This window comes from Microcebus murinus, chromosome 8 (assembly GCF_040939455.1).
Source record: "Microcebus murinus isolate Inina chromosome 8, M.murinus_Inina_mat1.0, whole genome shotgun sequence".
In the NCBI taxonomy this organism is placed as follows: Eukaryota; Metazoa; Chordata; class Mammalia; order Primates; family Cheirogaleidae; genus Microcebus; species Microcebus murinus.
In genome coordinates, this window is record NC_134111.1 from 103,220,724 (window position 1) to 103,237,225 (window position 16,502).

General features: G+C 50.5%; 1 protein-coding gene across 7 annotated transcripts in view; it reads left to right on the forward strand.

The window, feature by feature from the left end:
• Nucleotides 1–16,502, forward strand: part of AGAP1 (ArfGAP with GTPase domain, ankyrin repeat and PH domain 1) — a 535,764-nt gene that overhangs the window by 472,712 nt on the left and 46,550 nt on the right. The window lies entirely within an intron of this gene.

The following is a 16,502-nucleotide window of genomic DNA, read 5'->3' on the forward strand; positions in this document are numbered from 1 at the left end:
ACAAAATATATCTTATTTTCTAAAATATATTTCTCACACATTTCATCCACCAAGTTGGGCATAATATAGTATAGCGACTCCTCATTAACGTTAATTGTTACCCAGTGTAAAAAACGCATTTATTTTGAGGCCATTTAGCGTCTCATTTTTCATTTACAGCTATTATAACCCGTTTTTGAGCACACATGCATATTTAATGTTGCCAAGAGGTGATAAAATGGCGTGTCTCCGGAGGAGGAGGATTTCACAGCGGCGGGCCGGGCCGCTTCGTGCGCGGCGCCGCGTGTGCCCGGCCTCCCCCGCGGGAGGGGCCCGAGGCCTGCTTTGGTGTCCGCCTCCCAGGCGTGCGAAGGCATGAAGGCAGAGGAGCTGTCTCCGTCACTAGCACCTTCCAAGATGGCTCTGGTTTGCTTTGCTGGGGGCGAGGGCCGACGCGAGTTCGCGTGGCGACAGTCCGGCTCAGCCACGGAAACCGGTCCCCGCCGCTGAGCGGCGGCGTGAGAAGGGTTGGCGGACTTCAATTCGTTAACACTGAAAGCGGAATTTGTGGTGCCACCTTTGGTTGGCTTTAGAGAAGGAGGCTGGTGGATTATTAATCTTGCTCTTTCTTAGGCACCTGTCACCTGTGGGGCAGCGGGGAGGGGAACGGGAGAGGTCCCGCACAGAGCGTGCTTGCTTAAAATCGTGTGGGTTTTATGTGCAAGCTCGCTGTGAGCTACAGTGTATCGTGGAAATACTGGTCACAACCTGAAGAAATGATACACTTTAAAAATTATTTCTCTGGATTGAACACTAACAGAAGCCAGCTGAGTCATCAACTGTGAGCATTCTGAAAAGATTTAATTCATGTTTCAATGTCTTTTTTTCATAGATGTATCGTTGAAGGATATTTGGGTCTGAAAATGAAAAGTGATTGGGGATTACATTGCGTTTAATGTAGGAAGGCAGGAAACGCTGAAATAAGTTGCCATAAATTAACTTTGTGCATCTTACTGTTGATGTATAAAAGAGACACATACCTTATTTTTAATGTCACCAATTAGAGAACTTTGTTCAATCTGTTGGAAACTGGAATGATTGAAAACAAAGACGCAGGATAATTTTTTAACTGATAGATATTTTACGTTAATTTCATCTTCGTTCATAAATGAAGACTGGGCACAGGTATTGTACAGAGCTAATTTGTGTATTTGAGTTAAGCTCTTGTGTGTACAGCTTTCTCTTCTGTCTGGTCTTAGGTGCGTCACATCTTTACATTTTAGAGGCACATTTCAGAGTCTTCCTTTCTCACGCGTGGAGTGGTTATTGCAGTTAAGTTCCGTCTTTTCTCTGTCCACACTGGCTTTCCTAAAGAGCCGTTCTGACTGGTAATTCCCCTCCGGGTGGCAATGGTGATGTGGTTACCAGCCATTTCCAAAGGTAACTTTTGGGTTTCCGAATTCTCTTCTAAGAAGCTCAACACACGTAAGAATTGAACGTTTCTTTGCGCCCTTCAGTAACTCGCTCAGGGAGTTTTGTTTTTCATTAAGGTCAGCAGATACCCATTAGGCGCTTTTTCATAGGGGAGAAACGGTGAGTGATGGCTGTAAACTCTGCAGTGATGGGCGAACGTTCTCGGGGCCAGGGGAGGCTGCCAGGGCTCGGTAGAACTCAGAGAGCGGAGGGGCGCTTACGGGAGGTAGGTCTCACTGCAGAGATGGCGTCAGAGCTGGACTCTAAAATCGGGGTCATTTCCAAGGCCGGGGGAGGGGAAGCGTGTTGGAGGATGGGCACGGCCTAGGCAAAGCCAGGAACGTGGCGGAACAGCTGGGGGGACATATGCACGTCAGCAAGTCCCTCGCCGTGGGGCTGGACACTCCGGGAACGAGGAGGAGCTGGGCTGGGTGAGGCCCTGGGAGGGCCTTTGAGCCCAGGGCGGTACCATAGGAGCCGCCCTGGGGGCGGTGGAGGGGGACTGGCCTGGTCTGTTGGTGTGTTCTGATGGCTGCCTGTTCCCTAGAGGACTAAAGGCAGCCAGCAAGGTCGCTGGAAGGGACAGAGACAAGAGGCAGGAGGCCAGTTTGAAAGGCTGTGGTCCTGGTGGGAACACATGGGAGCCCTGGATACACTGTCAGCAGCAAAAAACAACCCAGCCTGATTGTGCAGTAGAAATCCAAGCACCACCACCTTCCCACGCCCTGTGCTCTCCCCAAACAGCAGCGGGGAACTGAAAGTCCGGGCTCCCGTTTCTGCCAGGACTCCCATCCGTGCTGTGAGGATGGATCTCCAGTCGGACGGGGCCCCTCTGAGCCACTCCCACCCCTCCGCGCCCCCACCCCTCCGTCTCGCCGCAGAACCTGTGACTGTCAGTAGAAACCGCTGGAAGGTTCTTTCAATGTGGCCCTGAGGCGATACCAAAAAGAAATATTTTAATAAATTTTTATCTCTATCCAAGGAAAAGCCAAGTGCAGTATATTCAGTCTGATTCTTGGGGGAAAGGCCCAGCTGTTTTCCCGAGGAGCTCTGGTCCATTCCGTCTCGTTCAGAAGATTCATTCTGACAGTGGAACGTAATTAGAAGTGTGCCGTGGCCCCGAACACACACGCCCTCGCACGCACGCGCGCGCGCACACACACACACACACACACACACACACAACGTGGGGAAGCAGAACACACCAGATCTTCCTCCACAGAAACAACGGGTTCCCCCAAGCCACCCTGTAGGGGAGTCACCCAGACCTGCAGGCCAGCTAGGGAAACAGGCGCCTTTGAGCAGCTGGCTGGCCTTCTGCTTGTTGTCCCTGCACCCCTGATTAGGGCAGCTTCGGACGGCTCATAATTGGTTCCAGCGATTCTCAGCCTCCCTGAGAACTGCCGTTCAAACTTGAGCAGCGCTGTGATCAATCGAAGCTGACGGCGGCTGAAGCAGTATTGACTTCCCATTCCTAAACAGGGGAATCATTAGTCAAGAAAAGCATCTTTTAATTACTCCTAGGAAGGGGAAAAAAAAAAAAAAACTTTTTGGATGGATTCTGCAACAGCTGCCATTTTTTCCCCAGCACATTCGATATGAAATTTATTGTCGCAGGGGGAGGGGAGAGGGTGCCCTTCACCCCCCGCTGTAATGGGGGTTTAATTTGGAGAAAGCAGCACGTTAGGGGAGAGATCGATGCTGTAACAATTAACTACGTCTGGGGTGGAATCAGAATTCCCCTCTCTAATTGCTATTGATACCATTTAAGCACACACTTAAAATATTGATTTGAAGTGATGCTGTAGATGCGGTGTACAGTAGTGACGGTGGACAGAATTAACTAGATTTTAGGGGCTTAAGGAGGGGGCAGTTTGCTGTCAGTGGGGCCAGGAGCCCGCGACACCCAGCGTGGGGCTTTGTGTGTTGCGTGTTCCATACCATAGTGTGCTGTAGAACCCCCGGCAGCTGGGCCTGGCACCACCAGGCAGGCAGGCCTCTGGGTACCAGAGTCAGGACACAGTGGCCCTGCAGGGAGAAGTCGCCGAGCTCCTTGGTGACCCTTCCAAATGCGAGAATAATCAGCTCAGAGGGAAAGACGGCAAAACAGCCAGGTGAATATTGCTCGAGAGAATGAGTGATTGGACAGCACATTTGTGGCACCAGCGAAGCCACCCCAACCAGCCTGACTGTGCGTCCTGCCCCCCTCCCCCGCCACACAGCGGTGTTTCGGGGCTGCATGGCAGGCCGCAGCCGTTGTTCCATATTGTCATCCCATTTGGCTCAGAAGCGTTTTGGGCCGACTGTGCCGAGCACGACGTCCTGCAGGACGGGCAGAGCCCTCTGGTGCCTCCGGCCTCTTGGCGGAAGCCACGCTCTCCCGGGCTGTGCTGTGCTCTGCTCCCTTCATCTCCCACCTCCGTGTGTTGGGTCAGGGCGTCCGGCCCGCGAGGTTCTGCAAGGACTAGTTGCCGTCTGCGTTTCGGCTTGGGCAGCCTATTTACATGGCGGTTTGGGCGCCCGCTGATGTGGGCCAGGCAATCAAAGGAACCCGGGAGTGGGGAACTGTGTTTTCAATTCCGTGAAAGAGCTCTTGAGAGGAGCTCTGAGCGCAGCTGAAGTCACCCATCACCTCTTTGATGCCTCTTGGAAGGGAACCGAGTTTGCTGATTTAGTACGCATTCTTTCCCCTTTTTTTAGCATCCTTTTTCTTTATTTGTAAGTTCATCTCCGTGCCTAAACTCCCTTCTTGCCTCCAACCTATAAAAAGATGTCGCCTCCGATAGGAAGATGTGGGCCCGACATCAGAAACCTGCGTGGGAGAGACTGGCCGTGCACTTCCAGATGGAGCAAGTCTGCCCAGTGATGTGAGTTCCGTCCCTTTTTGATTCCGGAACTCCACTTTCATCTTATTTATGCACATGGAGATATTGATAAAGGGGAAATGTATCCAAACTGAAAATAATTGGATCCCTACAGCTATCTCTGAGATATTAAAAGCAGTACCACTTGGCTGCGCCTTTGTCTTGTTAGGTTTGATCATAAGATCACAATATAGTAATCTCAGGCTCAAATTTCTGGCATAAAGATGCACTGTTCCAAATGTGGCCTCAGGGGACATGACTGCCCACACAGCCCCAGAATTGTCTCATCTTATTATTTTTCAACAGTTCTTGGCCTGCTGAGGTCAATGTTTTGTCTCTTTTGAGTGCTCCTCTATGCTTGACACCTTTTCCTATTTTCTTTCTTTTAAAAAAAAAAAAATGAGGAGGGGGAGAAATAGGGGGAAAAAAATGAAAAAGGGCTTTGCTGTGATGACCAGTCCATCTGCAGTTGGGTGGCATCTGCTCCCCACATGTCACTTCCCTCATTAACAAGCAATTGAATTAATTAAATGCTACTCAGAACACGCATAACAAGCTACCGGCAGTGTCCAAATTAGCACTGATAATCAAGGATGATTTCCTTTATTATCCTGCTAAGTGGTGTGCAGACTCTGATCTCCCTGTCTGCCCTCATCTATTTACATACCCCCAGCTCCTGCCTTTGGAAGCGGAGGTTATCTTACCTAGTTAATTTGCCACGATCACCGAGCATGGCGGATTGATGCCCTGCCCCCGCCGCCACCGCCAAGCGCGGGCCCCCCTCCCCGCCGGCCCTCCCCCAGCCCCAGCCTTTGTATCTCAAGCTCACTGATAAATTAAAGGCCACCCCTGTGGTCTCTCAAGTGAGTAATAGAGGCAGAAATTTCATTTTGCAACTGGCTGATTTAATGATCCAAAGGGTAATTAATGGCCTGATTATCTTAATGTTAAATATGTCCGGCAGCAATTACTGTGACCTCCCGCTTGTCAAGGTCCGGGCTGTGCTCTTCTTTCAATTAAGTTCTCTGGGGCTTAATGGTATGAATAAACTCCTCTGATTCTATCATCCCGGACGCAGAGGGTTCAGGGAGCTGGGGGCTCGTTTGGAGTTTTAATCAGCCTGTCTTCTACTCCGGCGATCAGAGTTAACAATTATAACAAGGACAGTTTAACTTTCTTCTTCCCTGTGCAGCGCCCCCATCCCCACCCCACCCACTCGCACACTTTTTTGTTAGGTTTTATTTATGCACGCGTGTGTGTGTGTGTGTGTGTGTGTGTATGTGTGTGTGTGTGTGTGTGTGTGTGTGTGTGAGTGCATGCTCCGAGGGAGAATCCTGTTTGTGGAGGGAGCCGCATGCTCTGAGAGGCTCGTCTCTTCCAATATAAATTATCATGTGAGCGCTGCGGTTTTTCTGTTTGACAGGCTTAATTAATTGGCAGGAGCCCCCGAAAATGACAGTGCCACTAATTGCAACTCAAAGTGAATTTCTGTCACCGTGGCGTGCCTGTCAGCGGGCATGCCCTGGACCCGGCTATATAGAGCCGGGTCCACCCTCCCGGTTCCCCGTCCAGGCGGGGACCGTGCTGCTGTCCCGCCCGGGCCACCGCGGCGGCAGGCCCCTCCGAGGAGCCGTGGGTCTGCAGGCAGGCCGCCTGCTCTCGGCGCGGGAGTGACATTTACTGCCAATAAAGTTTATGCATCCTCGGCTCTGCAAACGCAACAGCTGCTCGGGGACCTCGGCTTTTACTTAAGATGTTTTAGCAACTTCTCTTAGCAGGCCGAGCTGGAATCAGGCAGAGAGGACCGTAACTCACTTAGCAACCTTTCATGACTGGATGGTCCTCATTAGCACGTTGCTAAATATGCTTGCGTTTACTGGAGCTCTGGGCCCGGATCAGAAATATTCTACTATAAATATTAAGCCAATTAGGAAAATGTACAAATGAGAAGTACATTAACGCTGCCTTAAAAATAATACCTATAGATTACAGTTGACAACAGACACGGCAGTTCATCCAGTAAACCCTCGTCGGGGAGCTCGGTTGGTGGGGATTCACGCTCAGCTGCGATACTTTTGGATTAAGCTCTCCGTATAGGCCAGCTCTAATGATAAGAAAGGTGGTTTTAAGAAGACTCTCCATAAGGTTAAGCATAATGGGGCCCTCTTTGTAAAGGGTAACTGTACTTACACGTGTCTTTGAACCAGATGGGCAACATGGTGCTGTCAGTTTATGATACTGCCTGCCGCACATGGACGCTGGTTATTTATTTGATCCTGCAAGAAAGCAATGTGTGCTGGCAGCCAGCGTTGCTACCAGAGAGCTGTCTTGGGTTGAATATCATTTGCTCTCAGAAATGTAGCCATGGTGACGATTAAGGAGTTCCTGATTTTTAAGAATTGTCATTGCCACTGTTAGAGGAGAGCGCAGGTCCTCAGCAAGGGTCAGCTGTCTGCTAGGTTGCCTGACCACGTTTGAGCCTGCTCCCACTTGTGAGAGTGTAGGAAGGAATGGAATAGAAAGATTAACCTTTTTAGGGGCTTGAATTGTATAATACGGACCCATAAATGCTGCCTGTGTTTTGATTCCTCCAGCAGTGGAGGATTTTCCAAAGGGCCATTTCTTTCGGTGGTGGTTTGATTATTTCGAAACTCTCTCTCCTCTAAGGAACCTTCCTCTTTGTCCTTCACAGTGAAGGAGCGGGAGACGCAAACAGGTTCGCAGTGTGCTTTTCCTTAGCGTGGAGCCGGCCCTTGGGCCGTGATCATCCCCACTTTCCAGAGGAGGAGGAGAAGGAGTTGAGATCCTCCGGTTGGGTGCCAGGGCCACACGGGAGCGTGGGACAGACTGCCGGAACCAGGGTCTGACTCCGGATGCCCCTCGGCCATCCTGCTGCTCCTGGCCCATCTCAGCGCAGCGTCTCATGGCCAAAGCCCGTGTCCGTCGCCACGTCTACAGAACAGTTATGTTCATCAGTGTCCTTCCCTCTCCTCCTGGCCCACTCACTCCTGGTTTTCATTGCCTTGGCCATTGTGTGTCTGCGTGTATGGTAGTATAAATGTATTATGGATAGTGATGTAACTACAGTGCCTTTCCACTTACAAAGTCTCGTAGCCTCGCTCACAGTAACGTAAATACCGTGTTTCCCCGAAAATAAGACCTGCCCATAAAATAAGCCCTAGCAGGATTTCTAAGCATGTGCGCAATAGAAGCCCTACCCCGAAAATAAGACCTAGTGATGGGCGTGGCTACGCAGCGCGTCTGCACAACCCATGCATTTCGTGGCAGAACGGTAAAGAAGACCAGCGGCCCTGCTCATCTGCCCCATCGTGACAGCTGCTATCCCAGAGGTGACTGGAAAGGTGCGGGCAGCCCCACCAACAAGGGCGGCTCCCCCTGTCAGGTCCCGGCCATCGTGTGTGTGCTGCAAGCTGAGGGTTTGAGGGGAAAATAACACATCCCCTGAAAATAAGCCCTAGGGTGTCTTCTTGAGGAAAAATAGATATAAGACCCTGTTTTATTTTCGGGGCAACATGGTAAGAATAATAAAGCATCATTCGTTTTAGTTTGCATTCATGTGGCAAACCCTATCTTTTAGGTCACACAGCCATGATTCTAAAGTCTTAATTCTCTGTACTTGAGTGCTAATCCTGAGACCTTCTACAGAAAACAGGCTGAGGACTGCACACCTCTGGTGGGCCAGCATAGGCACAGGGTTCAAACCCCAGCTTTCCACGTGACCACGTGCACCTGCTCCTGCCCGAGCTTCCCCTGCTCGTGTCCCTGTCCTGTCACTGCTTCTTGACAACGTGGGACCTGCATTTCCGAGACCTCGCAGTCATGTTTGCTACCTGCAGGGTGAAACATGGAGCCTGCCAGAGCACTTCTGCTTCTGCCAGAAATGGTTCCATGGCAGCATCAGCTGTGATTTTGATTTTAAAAACAGGGTAATTTCTCATTTGTAAGATGAAACTAGTCATTATTTCCACCCACTTAATCGTGTAGAGTTAATGCTAAAAAAAAAAGTAATACGTACGAGGTTTCCTGGGCTCCTTTTTATCTGGAAAACGCAGTCAGTTTCGTACCTGGTCACACATGCTGGTAGTAAGAGGGACAAGTGGCCCATGCCCTCCCAGTGGCTGGGAAGGTCCCAATGACATAGGAGATGTGTTTGCGTGTGTTTATTTTGCTTCGTGTGGATATAGAGCAGACATCCTCAAACTATGGCCCACGGGCCACATACGAGTGTTTTTGCCCGTTTGTTTTTTTACTTCAAAAAAAGATATGTGCTGTGTGCATAGGAATTTGTTCGTAGTTTTTTTAAAACTATAGTCCGGCCCTCCAACGTTCTGAGGGACAGTGAACTGGCCCCCCTGTTTAAAAAGTTTGAGGACCCCTGATACAGAGGTTAGTTACAACATCAGCGTCACATGGAAAGGCATATTCTGAGCCCACCCCAAGCCTACCCAGCCGGTATCCGTGGCGTAGGGCCTTGTGAGGTGTTTTAACTAACCTATGGTGAGTTGTATAATTATTTCATTATATATTACAGTGTAATAATAATAGAAATAAAGTGCACAATAAATAGTGTACTTGAATCATCCCCCAAACCATCCCTCTCCCTGCCTGGTCCATGGAAAAATTGTCTTCCATGAAAACAGTCCCTGGTGCTAAAAAGGTTGAGGACCACTGCTCTAAATGATTCTTTTATTATTATTATTATTTAAACAGATTTAGGGGGTACAAATGGTTCTTTGTTATATGCATGAATTGCATAGTGGAGAAGTCTAGGCTTTTGGTGTACCTGTCACCTGAATAGTGTACATATTTCCCAGTAGGTAATGTTTCATCCCATACCTGCCTCATACCCCCGTTCTGTGCCTAGTGTCTACCATGTCACTCTGTATGACCACACATGTCCACTGCTTAGCTCCCACTTATGCATGAAAACATGCAGTGTTTGATGAATTTGTTCCCTGGTTACATTCCGGGTGTTTTTTATGCACATTAAAGATCAAAGAGCTCTGGTCTACACGAAGTAGAAACAAATGCCCACAACTCTGCCTGTGGACTTTCTGCCTCAGCCCAAGTCCCTGGACTGCATTCCTCACTTCTTGAGACCCAAGTTTTCTGTTTTCTTCCTTTACCAGACTCTCATCTGGCCTGGTAAATCGTTTACCATCCTAGCAGGTGTTACCACCAGAAAGCATCTCTTTGCCCCATTGCAAGAGGATTATACTCTATGATCAAGTGGCATTTCCCCAGAAATGCAAGGTTGGCTCAACACACAAAAATCAATCAATGTAATACACATTAATAGGATAAAGAGGTCGAGAAAAGACGTAGTTTTCTCAAGAGATGCAAAAATATATTTGACAAAATCCAACACCCTTTCATGATACAAACACTCAGCAAACTGGGAATAAAAGGAAATTTGCAGAACCTGATAAAGGACATCTGTCACAAACCCACAGCTAATAACATCATACTTGATGGTGAAATACTCATGCTTTACCCCTAAGTTCAGGAAGACAAGAATGTCACCACTTCTATTCAGTATTGCACTGGAGATCCAAGCCAGGGAATTAGGCAAGAAAAAGAAACCAAAGGAAGATGTAAAACTGTCTCTATTTGCAGATGGCATAATCTTCTATGTGGAAAATCCTGAGGAACCCATAAGAAACAATTGGAGCTAATAGACACGTTCAACAAGATTGAAGGATACAAGATCAATATACAAAACTCAATTGTATTTCTATACACTAGCAATTAATCAAAATTAAGGACAATTCCATTTACAATAGCATCAAAAAGAATAACATACTTAGGAGTAAACTTAACCTGTACATTGAAAACTACAAAGCATCATTGAAAGAAATTAAAGGAGGTCTAAATAAATGCAAAGATGGTGTCTTCATGGATTGGAACACTCGTTGCTAGGGCGGCAGTACTCCCCAAATTAATGGGCAGATGCAACAAAATCCCTTTCAGAATCTTAGCTGCCTTTTTTTTCTCTTTTTCAAAAATGGACAAGGTGGTCCTGACTCCCTAATTCATAGGGAAATGTAAGAGACCCTGAAATAGGCAAAACAACTTTGATTAAGAAAAGCAAGGTTAGAGGACTCATACTTCCTGACTTCAAAACAAAACCACAGTAATACTAGACTGTGTGATAATGACGTGAGAATGGACACATGGGATCAGTGGAGTAGGCTGGAGAGTCCGGAAGTGAGTCCTACATCTGTGGTCAGTTGATTTCCAACAAAGATATCAAGACAATTCAATGTGGAGGAATAGTCTTTTCAATAAATGGTGCTGGGACAAGCAGACATCCACATGCAAAAGAGTGAAGTTAGACCCCTACCTCACACCATATATAAAAATTAACTCCAGAATTATCAAAGGCCTAAGTACAAAAACTGAAAGTGTAAAATGTTTAGAAGAAAACATGGAAGTAAATCTTTGTAACCTTGGATTAGGTGATAGTTTCTTAGATAGGATACCTAAAGTACAAGCAATAAAAGGAAAAAAAATAGATAAATTGGACTTAATCAAAATTAAAATTTTTATTGCTTCAAAGGAATATTTAAAAATCATATCTAATAAGGGTCTAGCTACCTTGAATATATAAAGAAGACTTAACAACTCAATAATAGAAGACAAACAATCCGATTTAAAAATGACCAAGAATCTGAATAGACAATTCACCAAAGAAGATATAGAAATGGCCAATAAGCACATGAAAAGATGCCCAATATCACTACTTATTAGGGAAATGTGGATCAGAAACACCCGGAGACACCGTGTCACACCCTCTAGGACGCTGTGGCGGGTGTTGGTGAGGATGTGGAGAAACTGGAGCTCCCAGACACTGCTGGGGGGGGAGGCTCACGGCGCAACCACTTTGGGAAGTAGTCTGGCACTTCCTCGAAAAGGTAAACCCAGGGTCACCATCTAACCCAGCAGTGCCTCTCCTAGGTCTATACCTGAGAGGGATGAAAACACCCATACAAACATTTGCAGGAGTGTTCCCAGCAGCGTTATTCATAACAACCAAAAAGGTGGAAACAGCCCAAGTGTCCATTTATAGATGAATAGATGTGGCCTGCGCACACAGCAGATTATTATTTAGCACGGAAAGGAGCAAAGTGTTGCAACGTGGAGGAACCTTCCAAACCCTATACTAAGTGAGCTGAGCCAGGCGCAGAAGGCCCCGTACTATGTGGCTACACTTATTTGCAATGGCCAGCGTCAAATTTAAAAGAGAAGGCAAGGAGGAATTTCCCAAGGAGAACAGCTGGGGCAGGGCACTCCCTGAGAGAGCAGCTGGGTGGAGGTGCAGAAGCACCCAAATGCATGCAGGGTGCCAAGGCCCGGGAGGCGGGGTGAGGGCAGCCCCGCCGGCCTGTCCACCCCTCCTTGGGCCTGGGAAGCCAGGGAGGGGTTCACCCGATCAGCGCTCTGAGCTCTGCGATGTGCTCTGCGGCCAAACCCCCGCCCTGTGGGCTTTGGCGCAGTGGAGGGTGAGAGCCGGTGCAAGGTGGTGCCTGTGTCGGTGATAATTGCCTCTAGATACCGAGGGCCTTTGAGGGCCCTGGGAGAGGCCAGGCACGTGGCAGGCCCTGCCTGGTGGAATCCACACAGCAGACCACACCACTCCCCTGAGTCTCACTCAGCCTTGAGTGTAGGAGCCGGAATCCGTTCCAGATCTGCTCTCCCTGGGGGCAGCTGCGGCCGGGGCCTTGGGGAGAAGCAGCCTCAGGCCACTGGGACCCTCGGGGCATACTCAGGGCTCTGACCCAAACCGGACGTGGGCTGTGGGCAAAGGCAAGCCTCCGTGACGGTGGTGTGCTTGCTTTCTTGAGCCACGGGGCTGATGGTGAGGCCTTTAAATGGCAGCTGAAACAAACAAAAGGGAATTCTAGTTTTAAAATCCTGACAATTAGGCCGGGTGCGGTGGCTCACGCCTGTAATCCTAGCACTTTCAGGGGCCGAGGCGGGAGGATCGCTCCAGGTCAGGCGTTCGAGACCAGCCTGAGCAAGAGCAAGACCCCCATCTCTACTAAATATAGGAAAAAATTAGTTGGCCAACTAAAAATATATGCAAAATGTTAGGCCGGGCGAGGTGACTCACGCCTGTAATCCTAGCACTCTGGGAGGCCGAGGCAGGCGGATTGCTCGAGGTCAGGAGTTCGAAACCAGCCTGAGCAAGAGTGAGACCCCATCTCTACTATAAATAGAAAGAAATTAATTGGCCAACTAATATATATAGAAAAAAAAATTAGCCGGGCATGGTGGCACATGCCTATAGTCCCAGCTACTCGGGAGGCTGAGGCAGGAGGATCGCTTGAGCCCAGGAGTTGGAGGTTGCTGTGAGCTAGGCTGACGCCACGGCACTCTAGCCCGGGTAACAGAGTGAGACACTGCCTCAAAAAAAAAAAAAAAATCCTGACAATGTAATTTTCACGTTAATGAAGGTAGCTGTTGTGCACTCCTGTGCCGGGGATTTTGACAAGATGTGTGACACTCACCCAGCACCGCCGAAGCCCGGCCTTGCCTGTGTCATCACGGCTTTGCGGTGGGGTCACAGGTTTCAGCACCTGATTATCCAGGGCTGGTGGGACAAGGCAGGCCACCCTTGGCTGCAGAGCCCTGCCTTCTTCACAAAATTATCTGCGACCTCAGAGAGTAGGAACAGCGGTGGTGACACAGTTAAAGCTTCAAATAATTAAGTGGCATTTGCCACGGATCCAGCACTCCATCAGCCCGGTGTCCTGAGCACACACCGCCCCCTGTTAGGGTTCCGCTCTTACAGAACGCACCTCCAACGTGCATGACCTAATGCAAGTGACCCCGGAGGACAGATGCTCAATCACGATGACTTACCTGCCAGTTTCTCCTCAAGGACCTCCGAGGGCCGCCACGGTGCCTTCGCGCCGATCCCAGCCGCCTTAATGAAATTAGGAGGTAACTGTTTGAAATCAGTTATCGGATCTGAAGATGACACCCCGACAGGGAAAATGACTTGCCTATAATTTAACTCGGTGGCTGGGACCAGGCCTGGGTTAGCCTGTGCACCTGTCGCCCGGAAGCTCCTGAGAGCAGCCAGCAGCGAGGCTTCGGGGCACAGAGCCACGGCTGCCAGTGGCCTTCTCTGGCCACCGGCAGTTTTCAGCCTGGGATGCCGAGGTCCTGGGCGCTCCTGCACAAGGAAAACTTGCTTTGCCCACAATGCCGGGAGCAGCACCCCTGCTGAGGAGTGTGGGAAAAGCCCAGCAGAAACTAAACCAAAGGCCTGGAAAAACCCTGGCACCAACCTGCCCGGGAGATTTCTGTCGGGGCGTGGGATGGATGAACTGAGAAAGATAGGAGTATGTTTTCATCTAAGTTGTCAAACTATGCCTTTATAAATGCAAAAATGAAAACAAGAGTAAGCACATGTTCTGTAACATTCCAGAGATACCATAGTAGATGCTCAATAAATATCTGAGAGATCATGTTACTTTTTAATTGCTTTTTCCCCCTAAAACTAAAGTTAGGGCCAGGACCCATGATTGACTGAGAAAAAAGAAAGTGGTGGCCGGCCAAAGGCCACACGGAGTATAGAAGACTGTGTATACAAAATGCAGCGAATGTGAATACTAAGAGAGGGCGATGTGCGTGATCTGAAAAAGCCGTATGCACAAGCTGCTTCCTACTGTGTAAAACCAGAGCTCATTTAAAAGGTCATAAGACAGTTCAGATAACTTTAAGGCACAGGGGACTCCGGGACTCACCGTGTACAAAGCAGTGTTCCTAGGATAAAAGTAGGATTCCTATTCTATGAAAGGCCTCTAATCTAGCAGGAAGGCAGACCCCACACGGCTGAAATAACACGAGCATGATGAGGATGGCACTACAGCAAAAATACAAAACAAGAGTGGGGACGGAATGCAATGTTCTGTCTCAGGCAGCCTTATCGTTGTTTTTTAAAAATTAGTTGTGATTTCAGAATTCTCACTCCTGCCATCGCAGTCATGTCTACAGGCAATTTTGTTTCATTTTATTTTTTTAATGATGTTTCATCTTGATGAGGCATATGTGAGATTTTTTTTTTAAACCCCTGGAATCAACCCTGTTTTCCAAAGAGCAACAAAAACCAATGTCTGTGCCACGCAGCAAAGTGACAGTTGGGCTTTATTTCACCCCCAGTGCAAGCAGGACGTTTATTCCTCGGATTCCTGGGACAAGGCAGGAGGCCCCTTTCCAGGGAGTGACGCCCCAGAGGATCAGGGCTCCGTGGCGGGGCGGGTAGCCGGAGGGGCGGAGGTGTAGGCCTGTTGCCGTCTGGAGGCTCCTGGGGAGACAACAAAGAGCCGGGGAGCCAAGAAGCAGTGGAAGGAAACACCCACAAGACAGGAAGAGCTAGAATGTTCCATGAAGTCAGGTAATGTCCCGCAGTCGGAAAAAGATATAAAATGCCCCGGTTGAGCCCACGTGTTTGGTGACAGCTGTGAATTGCAGTGACACGTGAAGGCTGCTGTGACCAGGGGCCCCTTGCAGCTAAAGACGCTGTCTGTGCCCCACGGCACCTGCAGGGCGGAGCTGGGCCTGGTCTCCGTCAGCTCGGGCTGCCCCCGACACCAAGGTGCCCAGACGGGGCAGCCTCACCCACAGGCGATTATTGCCCACGGTTCTGGAGGCTGGAAGCCCAGGAGCAAGGTGCCGGCTGATTCGGTTCCCGGTCAGCGCTCTCTTCCTGGCTTCTCGCTGTGCACCACGTGGCGGAGAGAGAGATCGGTGTCTTCCTCTTCTGTAAGGACAGCAGCCCCATCAGATCCGAGCCCCACGCTTATTAGCCCATTTGACCTCCCTCACCTCCTCCCAGACCCTGTCCCCAAATACAGCCACGTGGGGGGTTATTCGGGCTCCAGCACACGAGTGCAGGGGACCCCAACGTTCAGTGCACGGCACCTCCCCCCCCCCCCCCCGAGTCTCAGGCACCACATTGTGAGGCTGGGGCCCCTCCCATCCATAGCCCTGAAGACGTCAAGGCCAGCAACAAACCGAGCGGGCCCAGAGGTCTGCGGCTACGGGGAGCGCGGCCTTGAGTACATTGCCAAGGCCAAGGTGTTTGCCTCGAGACTCTAAGAGCGCGGCCCCTAGGACCCGAGTAACCCGTGGGTGCGCCGGGCCGTCCAGCGCCCCTCCCCCTCCCGCCAGCCTGCACGCCAGTCGTGAGGTCTCCTGGGAGCCCCGATGGGAAGGTGCAGTTCCTGTGCCTGTGTCACAGCTGGGTACAGGGCAGCCGCTCAGCAGGCAAGTGGTGACATGGAGTTTGTCCCGGGAGCCTGTGCCCAAAGCCCGCACTCTGAGCCTTGGGGCTTTGCTGCTTTGCTGCTGGGGGTCAGTAGTGGCAGGGTCTCTGTGTGTGACGCTGGACAGTGGTGAGGAGACCTACAGAGGCAGCAGGTCGGCAGGACTCAGGCTGCCGGGGGACAGGGCTGTGGGTCTGCGCCTGGCTCCCCTTCGTCTCGCCCCCGCCCCCGACATTTTGTCGTCTTTCGATGCCTGGTGACCATAGTGGCGTCCGAGCACTGTGGGGAACCGATGGCTAAAAACCTGTTCGCCGAAATTTTTATTTTACGTTTGAGGCTCTCCAAACACTTGGGAAGACGACTCGTCACTCTCCCAAGTCCCCGGCCTTGCTGCGTCAGGTTCTGTCCCCAGCTTCAGGTCGTTTATACCAACACGTCCCATGGGGCGCTCCCTTCCGTGCCACCTGCCTGCCGGGAGGGCGCTGTGGGGACCTCTGGGGAGAGTGCTCGGGCCGCGTGGGAAGTGGCTCTCGGGCGCGGGGTGGGGCCACAGAGCTGGACGGATGGAGTCCCCAGTCGTTGGTGTGACAGCTGACACCTCTTGCTCGGCCCGCGCTCACCTGTACCCGCTAATGACGCCGCCCTCCCCGAGGCCCTTCGGGCTGAGGCTGCTCTCCTCACCTGAACCGCGCTGCAGGACGGAGCCTCAGGTGGAGCCAGCCCAGGGCTGGTCCCAGCACAGTCCTCCAGGTGACCAGGGAGCGCACAGAGGGTGCCTCGGGCCCGGGGGGGGGCACAGACTCCCAGGCCGCAGAGGGGCCAAGCGTGCCCCGTGGCAGCATCCCCAGCACCCTTCCCGGGCTTCGGACTCGCCGTGTCCTGCGGGCTG